This window comes from Taeniopygia guttata, chromosome 18 (assembly GCF_048771995.1).
Source record: "Taeniopygia guttata chromosome 18, bTaeGut7.mat, whole genome shotgun sequence".
Classification (NCBI taxonomy): domain Eukaryota; kingdom Metazoa; phylum Chordata; class Aves; order Passeriformes; family Estrildidae; genus Taeniopygia; species Taeniopygia guttata.
The window spans coordinates 351,297-363,491 of NC_133043.1; the positions used below are offsets into that span (position 1 = coordinate 351,297).

Consider the following 12,195-nt stretch of genomic DNA (forward strand, 5'->3'; position numbering starts at 1 on the left):
CTGCAGTAGACAAAACAAGAAGATCCGTAGACTAACTGGAAACGTCGAGATTTGAAAATTACCTGATAGGAAAAGGGAGGGGAGTGGGATCAAAGACGTCCCAGGGAATGAAAAATTCCTTCACAGCGCTTCCTGTTCTCTCTGTTTTGTTAACCAAGGTAGGATTAGGTTTCAGCTGCCAAAAGAAATAACATTTGGAGATTTTTTTTGGTCTGGGGAAGTGGGATAGAAAGATTTAAGACAGCTTTTTCCGTACTGTTTGCTTTTTGTCAAGCAGTCAAGTCTAGTTATTGTTATTAATTTGTATTGCAGAACCACCGAAGTGGGGTTGGGTTTCCAGAGTACCTGGGGCTGTGAAAATGCCCAGGCAGGGACTGGTGCCACCTCACAGAACCCAGAGTGGCACCAGAGCAGGCAGAAAAGGGAATTTTGCCTTTTCTGTGTTCCTCTCTCCTGGGTCAGGGCAGTGCTGGGGAGCTGAGCTGGCAAGAAAAGAGTCAAATCTGCCTTTTCTTATCTAAATACAAACCCACCTTGGATTTAGACACATTTCATCTTGAACCAGCTTATTCCTGTTCTGTCCTTTAGATTTGGGTTTCCCTTCTCATTTCTGATCCAAGCTTCAGTCATGGTGCCTGTGCAGGGACTGCATGAACCATACCCAGAAATCCAAATGGTTTAAATTCATCTTCGGGTGCCTGCATTAATCCTCAATAAACAGCCTGAACATCATGTGAAAAGGGAAAAGCAGGAGCTGAAACCACTCTGATGCTGCAGAGCTCCTGGGTAGGGATGAAGGTTGTGCTCCATTTTCATCTTCTTCCAGGTATCTTTTTCTCCCTGTGGAGAGGAAGGACTCTGGGAAGTTGGGTATTTCCATCAGTCCTTTTACTAAACTCACCCAGTCCAGCTGTACCATTTACATTCCTCCTGCACCTCTGATTCTTTTCTCTCTGCTCTTGAGTAAAGCGAATTCTAGAAGAAAACTTGCTGAGGCAAATTCCACCAGCACAGAAAAGGACACGGGCTGTGACTTCAACAGAAAATGAAACTGCATTTCTTGTGTGGGCTGGAAGTCCTTACCTTAACCTCAAGCCAATCTAGAAACAAAACACTTCTTATAGGAAAAAAAAAATAAAATAGACTCTGCTGTAAATCTGAACATGTTTATTCTGAAGTTGTCTATCAGTGGCTAACTCCAAATCCAATCTCATGGGTAAATATTTGCAGAACCATTTGAATGATGAAGGGCCTTTATTACCTGGGAGAATTTCCTGCTTCTCGCCTTAGAAAGCCTCACCTGGATGTGCAGGGTGGCCCCAGCTGCCTGCCCCGTGTGTTCCAGCTGGGAAGAGGCTGCTGAGGACCAGGTTGGGTGTTCATTGATGCCTCAGGTTTTGGCTTTTCTATTTTCACACTCTGTGCTCCCTCAGTGTGTGGGTCTGGGCTCCACATGAGGGGATGCTGAGCTCTCTGCACAGAGCAGAGACAAAACAATTCCTGCTCCAGCTGGGCACCAAGGACAAATGATCCAAACCTCAGCCCAGGAGCACAAACACCGTGGGCTGGAGAGAGAAAAACAAGCAGGGTGGGACTGCCTGGGCTGAAGCTGGAATTGGATAATGAACTCCAAGGTGCCAATGGAGCAGAACTGATCCCAGGGAGAGCCCCCGGGAGCGCTCGTGCATTTTGGGGCCATTTTGGTTCATTTGGGTGCAGCCCTGGCTGGGCTTTGGTGCTGCCCAAGGTGGATCCATGGAGGAGATGCTTTGAATAAATCCCTGCTTTATTCTGGAGCTCTGTCCAGCCCCTGTTCCAGCTCAGCCTTCCCAAGGCACATTCCCTTCCTCAAGATGCCCCCGGCAGCCCCTCGGAGCTCGCTCCCAAGGACCTGAGTCAATGTTTAACCCGAGTCTTTGGAGTTCACAGCTCGTGCCTTTCTTTATTATTAACCCAGCCCCTGTTTTTGTGCACAGCTCCAGAGCTGCTGGCAGCGAGACACAGAGGAGCCTCCCGAGATCTCCCCGCTGGCAGCCTGAGCAAAGGTAAAGCTCCTCTGGTCTCCTTTCCATTTCTGCACGGGGCAAAGCAGCTGCACATTCCTGGGGCTGCTCTTCTCTTGGGGCAGAACAACCTGGCAGCAGCCAGCTTGGCTTAATTGTGCCTCTTTAAATTAAGTCACAGCATAAATCCAGCTGATTTCATCCTAATTTGGCCCATACAGAAGTGTCAGTATCCATAGTTAAAGTGTGCACTGTGAATTTATTTATTCCCTGGTACTCTCTTTTCTGTTTCTTCTTTCTCTGTGGCAAGAACATTTCTCTCCTTCTCAGGATTTTTCATAGAGGTGCACAGAGAGAAATGAAAGAGGAAATAATTTCTATGTCTGTTCCTTGTTTTTCCCACGTGGAATGTGTTTGGAGAATTGTTTCCCTGGGGTGATTGCTTGGTTGGATTCTGGTGAGGATTGTTTGAGCCTGATGGCCAATCCAACCCACCTGGGGCTGGGCTCTCAGAGAGGGTCACGAGTTGTGTTAGAGTCAGAGAAAGTAGTATGTAGTTTTAGTATCCTCCTTTTATATAGTATATTAATGTATTTTAGCATAGTTATAACAAAGAAATCATTCAGCCTTCCGAATTGAGTCAGACATCATCATTTCTTCCCATTGGGTTCGCCTGCATTTACAATATTTCTCCACACCAACAGCCTTGTCTCTGTAACTGTTTTTTTCATCTCCTAATATTTTTTATATTTTCATGTTTTATACTCAAAGCTGTGAAGGTTTGTCTTTTTCTCCCTGTGGAGATGCAGGACTGCACTAGGGAAAATCTACATTTCCATCAGTGCTTTCACTGAGGTCACCCAGTCCAGCTGTACCATTCACATTCCTCCAGCACCTTTGATTTTTTTCTCTCTGTTCTTGAGTAAAGTGAATTTCAACAGAAAACTTCTTGCTGAGGCAAATTCCCTCAGCACACACAGAAAAGGACAGGGACACTCATCTCACATTTGCTCTGGTTGCTGTGTCAATGTGGTGGGAATACTTGTTTTTAAATCATGAGTATTTGTTTTTAAATAATGAATATTTGTTTTTAAATAATATTTCATATGTGTGCTATGTGGTGGCTCAAAACTGCTCTGCAGAGGGAAGGATTCACTTGCCTAAATATGTTTTTTTGTATCTGTTGTGACATAAATTGACATGGAAAATAATAGAATTAAATAACAGGAGTAGACCAAGGAAGGAAATTGGAATGATTATTGAAAATTTAAACAGCTACTTGCAAAAAGTTCATCCAGAAAGTAGGTGATCATTGTGTTGTGTATTAGACAAATATTATGCATTTTTGAAAACTAGAATATTTTATAAAAAATAGAACTATAATATATTATCTATAATATAAACAATTATATATATATGTATATATATATGTATATATATATATATATATATACTAACAGAAACAGAGTTTGAAAAATCAGTAAAAAACCCAAATAATTCCTGTCTCCAGCTGCTCTAAATTCGATTTTGCTCTGTGAGTAAATCCTGTAGGACAGGTGTGACCCCCATGAAGGCAGAGAACATCTCAGCCCTGACTCGTCCTTTGGGGAGACCTTGGGGTATTCTCCTCTCTGTCTTGCCTGGTGAGGAAAACTCTGAATTTTTGAGTCCAGCCCCAGCTGTTTATTTAAGGGATTCTGGCTCCATTTTCAAAGGAGGATAATGTGGCCAATGGATATTTCCAAACCTTGCACCACATCCAGAGAGGTTCAGTCCCCCACTGCAGAATCCTGGAATGAATGGGGGTATTGGTGGTATAAATTAGTATTTATTGAATATTGTCATTACAGGCCCAAGCGACCCTGAAAATTTAAATCATAACACAGAAAAAATAAATGAAGAGTTGCCTGATTTGAGGAAATGGAAACCTTGGCTATGAATTAAGTAAGAAGCTTTGAACCCCTTTCCACAATGGCCAGATTCAGATGCTGCAATTTACCCAAAGATTAAGAGATAAACAAGGGAAAAAAAATAGAGCAAAACACAAACCTGGCTTCTAAAAGAATGGGGAAATTGGCAAAGTGATAAAGAACTTTGTGTCTGTTCAAAGGTGACCTGGGTCAGCAGAGATTGAATTTGCCATCGTTTTTTATCAGGAGTTTCATGATTGTTAAGAGCCCAGAGATTTCTCCATTTCCTGAGCGCTTTTTCCCCCCAATCTGGCAATTCTACAAAGCATAAATTGGACTTTAAAAGAATTTGCCTGGCTTGTTCTGGGTGCCAGGAAATGCAAATACAGATGATGGCATCTAAAGGGCAAGGAGAGCTTTGAAGGTGCAGATCTTGTCAGGGAGCCAGGGAGCCACTGGACCAGGGAGAACTGGAATCATCAGGAGAGGACTCCCTGCTGCTGGGGAGAGCACAACACCTCAGGGAGGGAACAGGGACAAATCCACTCATTATCCTTTGGATAATCCCCCAGGCCAGCCCAGCTGCCTCATCTCAGCTTCAGAGCTGAGGTGCTTAAGGAAAAAAAGTGAAAAAAGAGCTTCCCAGAGGGACCTTCTGGAGAAAAATGAGGGAAAGGAGAAGTGGCTTCATTTTATTTTGCTCATATTAAAAACAGACAAACTCCTTGTTCCTGAGGCAACTTCTGGCTCTGCTGGTGTGGGAGCAGGACCTGGAGCTGTGGAAGGGTTTTGGTTCATTGGCTGGTTGGGATTTAGTTGAATTTTGGGGATTTTCTGGGTCAGGTGTGGGAGCCAGCAGCAAAATTCCCAGTCCAGCAGGACCTGGAGCTGTGTTGTGGTTTGGGTTCGTTGGTTGTTTGGGGTTTAGTTGAATTTTTGGGATTTTTTGGGTCAGGTGTGGGAGCCAGCAGCAAAATTCCCAGTCCAGCAGGACCTGGAGATGGGGAGGAGTTTTGGTTCATTGGTTGGTTGGGGTTTAGTTGAGTTTTTGGGATTTTTTTGGGTTAGGTGAGAGAGCCAGCAGAGAAATTCCCAGTCCAGCAGGACCTGGAGATGGGGAGAGGTTTGGATTTGTTCTTTGGTTGGGATTTAGTTGGGTTTTTTGGATTGCTTTTTTGGGAAAGCCAGTCCCCAAACCATGCTGCTGATACTGAGTGATAGGATACATCAGATTTTCCTTTATTTTCCTTCACGGACACAGGAACTGAGAGCAGAAAAACCTCATTTTCCAGCACTACTGCCCCATCCAAGCTCGATGCCATTATCCTGACAATAAATAGCTTAGACTTTCTTGGGGGAAAAAGTGCAAAGTAGGAAATGGTTTATATTCCTCACTCCAGCTTATTTCCTGCATAATTCCACAGCACAAGACTCCTTTTTGTCCCAGCAATCATGTCTTAAAACTCACAGATAATAACAGAAACACATCCTGTGATATGATCAGGGTTTCTTTTTCAGCATCTAATGATGTTAAAATAAATGGAATTATGGTGCTTTTCCCTTTTTTTAAGTCAGTAAATTCCCAAAGAGGATTTATCCATTTCTACAATGTGCTTAAGGACTTAGAACTCACGATCAAATGCAGATTTATTATGGGCATGAGGGCTGGCATGTGGCAGCCTCTGCTCAGAGCTGCTCAGGGCCTTTTTGTTCTGCTCCAATGGGGTTTTTTCTTATCTTCATTATGATTCCTGAGGCCAGATGTGGCCTTTTGCAGGGTTATTTTTTTTAATTGTTCAGAAAAAGTGATAAATGCTTTACAACAAAGAGCAAGGAAAGGTGGGGTTGCAGAGCTGGGAAATATCACTCCACTGGGAAGGTTTTCCTTCTTTTTTTTGAGGCTATTCCCTCTGAGCTGGGTGGATGGTGGATGATGGATGAAATCTCAACTCCTCCGTGTCTCTGACTCTCCCCCTGTGCTGGCAGCGCTGCCAGAGCTGCACAGGAGCTCCAAAAACTCCCTGCAGGAATCCCAGAGCAAGGAACACTCCCTGCTTGATCCGAGGGTGCAGCACCCATGACACCTCGGGGGTGGTGGGAAGAAGGAGAATTAAAGTATTTAGGGAGGATTGAGCAGCCTGGGCTGTGTCTGTTTGCTTTTCTAGCTGTGGAACCAAGGACAGGCTGTCCCTGGCCCCAGGACCCCTGTCCCAGGTGTTTTCAGAGCACCTGGGCGAGCAGACAGTAGTTGTTGGAGTGTTCAGGAAGGGCACCTGAGGCTTTTACAACACTTCCTTTGACAGCCCAAATCAGATCCCATCACCAAACCAACAAAGCGTTAAATTAGTCTTATGTTTTGAAGCACAAAATAAATAAAATACAGACTATTGATACAGATAAGATTGTCTCACATCCTTTTGGAAGCCACTGTGATGCACAGAACACACGACACTGAAATATCATTTAGAGATCTTAACAATTAGGATTTTTAAAGTGCACCAAGATGGGATTGTAGCACATGAAATGTTGAGGTTTTGTGCTCATGGTGTGAGGGTGCTTTGTCTGGCAAGAACATTTCCCTTCTCCTGTTTCTCAGCCCTCCTTGATGGAGTTTTTTTTTTAATTCTTAATCCACTCTGAACAATTCTTTGCTTTGTTCAGCACAAAGACTTGAAAGTTTCCAAAAGCAAATGACAAATTACTAGAGGAAGAGAAATACAGTCCTTTAAGCAAAATTTTCCACCAGTGTTTGAAATTCCCTCTCTCTTGGGATAGACTTTAAGGTCTCTTCCAACCCAAACCATTTCATGATTTTATGAAACAGTCTCAGCCCAAAATTAATTATTAATGTTCAAGAGATATGTCTCAGACAAATTAATCCCAACCTTCATTAAACCAAATGATGGTTTTATTGAATTACCAGACCAGATCCGCAGATTAAGTGGCTTCTAAGTTTTCTTATGATGTAATTCTATAAACAGAAACATTTTTTTGAGAAGAGGAGAAAGCACAACCAATATTTTCCTGAAAATAATTTCCAGGTAATCTCTTCTGAAAAAAAAAAAAAAAAAAAAAAAGCGCACCTTTTCTACCTTTTCTCTGTATTCTTTTAGTGCTGTGAAAGGGCTTAGCGAGAGCATTCAGAGAAAGGATTTGCCACTCGGGGCCTTGGGCACATTTTCAAAACTCAGACACTTCCACCTTGTCTTTTGTTGCCGGCTCGAATTCCCCAAACCCTCTTAGGTTAATTTGTTTTCCAGCACAAACCCACATGAAACCTAAACCGCGAGAAGGGCATTTTATTTTTTCATTTGGCTCTGCACGGCGGAGGGTTGAGCTCCTCCCGCTGGGGCCGGGGGATGCCGGGGGTTTCCTCCCAGCGCCGCCGCAGCCGCTCCCGCTCGGGGCTCCGGAGCCGCCGTGGTGCTGAAGGGATAGCGCCGGAGCGCCCGCGCCCGTCCCGGGTCCATCCGCGACCATCCCGTATCCGTCCTTGCCCATCCGTGTCCATCCGAGTCCATCCTATATCCATCTGTGTCTGTCTGTGTCCATCCCGTATCTGGGCATGTCCATCTGTGTCCATCCGCAACCATCCCATATCCAGCCGTGTCCATCCATGTCCATCCTTTATCCATCTGTGTCCATCCTTGTCCATCCATGTCCGTCCTATATCCATCTGTGTCTGTCTGTGTCCATCCCATATCTGGGCATGTCCATCTGTGTCCATCCATGACCATCCCGTATCCGTCCTTGCCCATCTGTGTCCATCCTTGTCCATCCGAGTCCATCCTATATCCATCTGTGTCCGTCTGTGTCCATCCCATATCTGGGCATGTCCAGCCGTGTCCATCTGTGACCATCCCATATCCAGCTGTGTCCATTTGTGTCCATCCATGTCCATCTGTGTCCATCCCATATCCAGCCGTGTCCATCCATGTCCATCCCATATCCATCTGTGTCCATCCTTGTCCATCCGAGTCCATCCTATATCCATCTGTGTCCGTCTGTGTCCATCCCATATCTGGGCATGTCCAGCCGTGTCCATCTGTGACCATCCTGTATCCAGCCGTGTCCATCTGTGACCATCCATGTCCATCTTTTATCTGTGTCCGTCTGTGTCCATCCCATATCTAGACATGTCCATCCATGTCCATCCCATATCCATCTGTGTCCATCTGTGTCCATCCTTTATCCGTGTCCATCCTATGTCCATCTTTGTCTGTCTGTGTCCACCCCATATCCAACCATGTCCATCCATGTCCATCCATGTCCATCCGTGTTTGTTACATATCCATCTGTGTTTATCCCATATCCATCTGTGTTTATCCCATATCCATCTGTGTCCGTCTGTGTTTATCCCATATCCATTTGTGTCCATCCCGTGTCTGACCCACACCCATCCCATGTCCATCCCGTGTTCATTCTGTGTCCATCCCATGCCCATCTCGTGTCTGACCCACACCATCCTGTGTCCATCCCATGTCCATTCCATGACCATCCTGTATCCATTCTGTGTCCATCCCATGTCCATCCCGTGTCTGACCGACGCCCATCCCATGTACAACAAACATCTGACCCTGACCCCACCTCCTGCCCCTATTTCCCAGTCATTTTCCACAAAGGGAAGCAGCATCCAAGAGCTCCAATGCTGCTTTCTGTTCAAAAGTTGTTCAAAACAACATTCCTGCCCCAAAGCTGGTTTTAGGATAGAGCTACAGAAGCGTTGAGGGTGGAAAAGTCCTCTGAACTTTTTGAGTGCAGCCATTGACCCAACATGGCCAAATCCACTGCCCCCGGTCCCAAGTGCCACATCTACACGGCTTCTAAATCCCTCCAGGGATGGGGACTCCACCACTGCCCTGGGCAGCTGTGCCAGGGCTGGGCAGCTTTTCTGGGGAGAAATTCTTCCTGATATCCAACCTAAACCTCTGCTGGTGCAACTTGAGGCTGTTTCCTCTTGTCCTGTCACTTGTTACCTGGGGGCAGAGACAGACCCCACCTCTCTCCACGCTCCCGTCAGGAGTTGTGCAGAGCTACAAAGTCCCACCTGAGCCTCCTCTTCTCCAGGCTGAGCCCCCCGAGCTCCCTCAGCCTCTCCTGGTGCTCCAAACCCTTCTCTACCTCAGTTGTTCTTCTTTGGGGTCACTCCAGCACCCCGATGTCCATGGACAATGTTCCATGGAGCTCCGTTTCTCCTCCTGTGTGAAAAGCACAGATTTTAAACACCAGGAGTTTTTAATGCCCCCATTCTCTTGTGCTGCTTTGCCAGCACAGGGCCACAAATTCCTCTCCGGCCTGAATTTCCTCAGCCTAATGAGGTGGGACACAGCTAGCCCTGCTGCCAAACTGCTGCAGGGGGTGTTGGCTGTTGTTGAACAGCTGCTCGAGAGGGAAATCCACTCCCGAGTTGTATTTGGGGTTGTAAAGTTTGCAACCGTGCCGGGGAAACAGCAGAGCCACGGAGCCCTTTGGACGATTGGGAATGTTCGGTGGCACAGAACAAGGACCATAAATGCCGGGGTCAGCTCTGGCTGGGCAGGGACGGGGCACGGGGCACCCTCAGGGCCAGGGCTGCTGCTGAGCCTTCATTAGCATTTTATTAATTAGCAGCTGCCCTCCAGCCGGGCAGCCGCCTGCATCCAGACTGCTCAAAAGTCACGTAACCGCCTGCAGAGGCTGGGCACAGGCAGAGGGAGGTTCTGGGAGAAAGCTGCGAAGAATACAGGACCTGGAGTTGTGGATGTCGGGGAAAATTTGGAGTTTTTCTTGCTCAAACACTTTTGAAAAAACCCCAATTTTCTGATTCTCAGTAACACCTGTAGGACCAAGGGGTCAGCTCTGAGGTAGGCAGGGGCTGGGTTATTTCTATTTATCAATATCCCAGCTGAACCCCCCTGCTGAGGCTGAATATTTATGATTTCCATGGCGACATATTTGTTGGTGAAAATTTAGAATTTTTCTTGCTCGCATACTTTTGAAAAAACCCAACTTTCAGTTCTTCAGTAACACCTGTAGTACCAAGGGGTCAGCTCTGAGGTAGGCAAGGGCTGGATTATTTCTATTTATTAAATATCACATCTGAATCCCCCTGCTGAGGGCTGAATATTTAGGATTTCCATGGTAACATATTTCTGAGCCCCTCTTCCAGCCAGACTGACGCTTGTCAGCTGATCCAGGTGTGCTGTAGGTGGCAGCTGAATTTATTCAAGCAATCACATTCTCCTTGCCAAGGCTAATGCCCATGAATATGGAGTTCGAGTTGACAGGGATTCCATCCCCATGAACATGGATAATGTTCCAGCCCTGGAGAGCAGCATTTAATTGATGAGTGGGATTATATTTACACAGCAATTATAACAAAGTCAAGGTTGGCTTTCTGGGAAAGGCTATTTATTTTATCCTTGCTGCCTGGTTGTCCAGGAAAGCTTAAAAAAAATAAAAATAAAGAGAGCAAATGCACTCAGCTCTTTTCATAGCCTGCAAATAGCCCATGAAGGCAGCTCAGGAGCCACGCTGGGGCTGCCTTGGCTACCTCCATTAATTTACTCCATTCTAACAGGGAGTCTGATTGTTTACCCACTGAGGAATTAATAGTCAGTCCCTGCTATCCTCAGATGGCTGCTCAGGGCCAATGTAAAATGGATAAGGGCTCATTGTAAATCCCACAGGAGTCAATGGGCATCTCCGTCCCCGCTCCCTGCAGAGCTGGAATTAGCCAGCCCCGCTGCTGTGCCCTGAAATATGGATTTTTTGTCCTCAAGGCACCTCTGCAAGGTAAGGTAAAGGCACAGACTCAGGTCAGGGATGGAAAGCTGGGGCTGGAGAGGTGACCTGAGAATCACCCAGAAGTCCTGGCCCTTGCTGTCCCTGCAGTCTGGATTTCTTTCCATGGGTACTGGGATGTGGAGGGAGGGAAGGAGCTGCCTGGGCTTTGTCCAGCTGGGAGCTGGGTGCAGGGAAGCAGCTGGAGCTGGAAACTGGGAGGTCATTTCACACCTTGTGTAGTCAGAGAGACCAACAGCTGCATTCAGGTGCCTTTTTATGGCGCCTAGCTGGAATTTAGGAGTGGAATTAAAAGGTTTTGGGAACAGGAGGCTGGTGAGGAGCTCACAGCATCCCTGACCTCTGGCAAGGCAAGCAGAAATGTGCAGGAGATGCTCAGTGAGCATCGGAACCCCGGCCTGGTTCAGGGGTTCCGTGGGTGGAAAAGTCTCTCCTCCAACCCGTGCTTCCAAAGAAAGGCTCAGCAGTCTCTGTTGTTCGGTCTCAAGGCAGTTTATTGCAAGTTATCTAAAAGATTTTCTCCTTGGGCTGCTGTGGTTTGCTCACAGCTCAGGCAGAGGCACACACACACCCTGACATCCTCTCTGACTCCCGACTGCTTCTTCTCTCCCTGCCCAGGGCTGCTGCTGTCTTTTATATGGTACGTTACCTGTTACATGGGTACAGTTTTTCCCCAATGCCCATTACCTATATTAAATGGTGCTTTTCTATCTTTTATATGGGACATTACGTGTTACATGGGTACAGTTTTTCCCCAATGCCTATTACCTATATTTAAATGGTGCTTTTCTACTCTAAAGCAATCTGGGAGTGCCAACATCACCAAGAACATGGAGGGAAGGAAGGAGAAAGAGGGAGGACAGGGCAGGCCCAGATCACTCCATCTTAAAACCTCTGACCCCCATGTACAAAACCAAAACCCCCCTGTACAGCACTCAAAAATTCTTCCCTCTACTTTGTGACTACTTCTACTCTAATATCTAAACTTTTGTGACTTCTTGTTCTTCCTGCAAGGTTGGTAATTCATTCCATGGCTCAAACCCAAAATCACAGCTGTTTCCAGCTGCCTGCCAGGGTCTCAAATGCTTCTGACCTGGGCCTGGAACCTCCAAAAATGTCTGAGGGACATTTTGAGTTCTGACAAGTGAGCACCTGCAGACCTTGGGGGGAGAAGAGCTGGGGTCAGCAGCCAGAGCCCAATGCCACACTCATCCTTCTTCATGGACAGACACCTGTAATCCTGACATTCCCAAATCTCAGAAACATCTATCCTTCTCTTCCAGTCTGAATTCAGTGGGGTTTAGGTCCATCTTAGTTACTGCAGAGGGGGAATATCTCTACAAAGATATCCTGTGCCACAGACAGGGAAAACAGCCTGGGTGTCTTGAGCTTTTTACCGCAAAAAGAGCTTTTTTTTTCCCTCTTAGCCCAAGCTAAGTCCTGACATGGAAATTTTCTCCTCGGTTGATATTAGAATTAACTTGTTGACAGCATTAGCA

The 12,195-nt window shown here is 46.2% G+C and overlaps 1 protein-coding gene across 3 annotated transcripts in view; it reads left to right on the plus strand.

Moving 5' to 3' along the window:
• Positions 1–1,959: 1,959 nt before the first annotated feature.
• KCNJ16 (potassium inwardly rectifying channel subfamily J member 16) overlaps positions 1,960–12,195 on the plus strand; it is a 39,492-nt gene continuing 29,256 nt past the window's right edge. Inside the window, exon 1 of one of the 3 annotated variants that reach the window (XM_030287288.4) lies at positions 1,960–2,045. The gene's annotated coding sequence lies outside the window, so the exon portion shown is untranslated. The remainder of the gene's footprint in view (positions 2,046–12,195) is intronic. The other 2 variants (XM_072937036.1, XM_072937035.1) reach the window with 2 other exon arrangements.